Here is a 2,114-nt window from a genome sequence, read left to right on the forward strand (position 1 = left end):
CTTTTCTTTTCTTTTCTTTTCTTTTCTTTTCTTTTCTTTTCTTTTCTCCTTTTTCTTCTGTCAGGGTGACAAGAGCAAATGAACAATTACAATATTTTTTGTCCAGCTGACAAATTATATGTTAGCTTAATTTAGCCTAAGCACGATTTCACAATCAAAGCCAACCAAACAACCACAAAGGCTTACATTTTCTAGGATTCATTAATCCTGTTTGTCTTTGTCCCCTCCTTAGATTATTATTATTCCATGTCCTCAATCAAAGAAGAGAGCATAAGAGGGGCTTTTTTGTTGATGATTTTTGCTGCAAAGGAGACTGTGTTATAAGGGTTACAAATACTTAATTAGAGAGTGGAAATTCCACTAACTGACCAAATGCCATTAAGCTATCCTGCTCATTTCAAAATGGGATGTGAATTTAAATAAGGCTAGCTTTGTGGAAGCTGCCTCCTCCTGATGGACACTTCAGCTTTGGATAAAAAGAAAAAGAGGCCAATTTCTTTCCATTCACTCAGCTCTGCTATTAATACAGATATCTGTTTAGTGTCATTGCCAAAGAGCAGAGAAATAGAGATTTTATTATTATTATTATTATTATTATTATTTTTCTGAAACTAGAGAACACAAATTATCACAAAGAAGGCAGGAAGAATAGACGTATGAATTCAGACATATTTTGCTCCACATCTTATAGTGGTTCTCCTAGATGACAGGATCCAGAAGAACCATCCATATCAGCAGTGAGATTATTAGAGCTAATCATTATATTACACCATCCAGAACAATGCGTTTGAACTCACAGTCTGTTCCAGTTTTTGGAAGCCTGAGGCAGAATTATGGGTCCATGACATCCCATACCTTGAATTGTCTGCTGGGACTAGGAATTATATTCATATTTGAAAGAATGAATCTTAAATGAAAGAAAAATTCAGGTTTTCTCTACAAAGGAATACAATGACAGTGTCTGCTTTTATTCTAAGAATCTTAGGTGATTCATAATTGTAGGGCAATATTCTAGCCATATAGATCAAATGGAAGACTGCCCTAGATTCATGTTCCCAAAAATATTTCTGATTTTTAGTTATTTATTATCTTCTTGCATTTTTAATGTTTTTTCTTTTGTTTTCTGTAAAATACTTGAAGGATTTAGGACTTCCCCTGTTACCTAAGGGCTAAAACTACATCCATTTTGCAAAGAAGCATAACTGTGGGTACCTAAATAACCTGCAGGACAAACAGGGAAATTCCTCCTAAATTCAAGCATCTCTCTTGGTGAAAAGAGTTTTTATTTTGGATGTGAATTTTGAACTTAAGTACCTGCATCCAACTAAATGTTACTGAACTCTCTATACATCATCCTACAGTCCTTGATTGACTGTAGATTTTACTTATTTTTTTAAAGCTAAGATGGTGGAGAGAAACTTGTTAGTTAGTACTGCCTTACCCCATCCATATTCTTGGCCCAGTTTCTCACAGATAATGTCTTACAGTTTGTTGAAACACTGGGACTGCCACCATTTTCCTAGACTCAGTCAGAGAAGATAAATGATAATGTTTAGCTCTTGTAGCACATAATGCTTTTCATTCACAAAGCATGCAGATAATATTCATACAAAAAAAGAGGGATTATGCAATAAAATCCTGCTTATAGACACTTTCCAAATCATTGGAGAAAAGTCTATTAGCCAGAAGCCAATGAGGCATTGGCTCAGCCATTGAACACCTTGTAGGTGCTTTCCTAAACACATAATGGCTGGATTTTTGAGGAAATTGCAGTTCCAACAGTCAAGAGAATATATATTTTAGGGCATAGCTAATTTTGCCCTTGCCCTTGGAGTTACTCCTTTTAGACATGTGATATCACAGAATCACAGAATCACAGAACTGTAGGGGTTGGAAGGGACCTCAAAAGATCATTGGGTCCAACCCCCCTGCAAAACAGGTTCCTCAGAGAATCCTCAGATATCCATTCAGTGTTTATGGATCTATATTTAGAAAGAGAAATATATTTAATTTATTAATTCTGCAAGTAGATTGTGATGTCTTTCTTCTTTTCTTCTTTTCTTTTTATTTTTTCTTCCCTTCCCTTCCCTTCCCTTCCCTTCCCTTCCCTTCCC

This window comes from Oxyura jamaicensis, chromosome 3 (assembly GCF_011077185.1).
Source record: "Oxyura jamaicensis isolate SHBP4307 breed ruddy duck chromosome 3, BPBGC_Ojam_1.0, whole genome shotgun sequence".
Classification (NCBI taxonomy): domain Eukaryota; kingdom Metazoa; phylum Chordata; class Aves; order Anseriformes; family Anatidae; genus Oxyura; species Oxyura jamaicensis.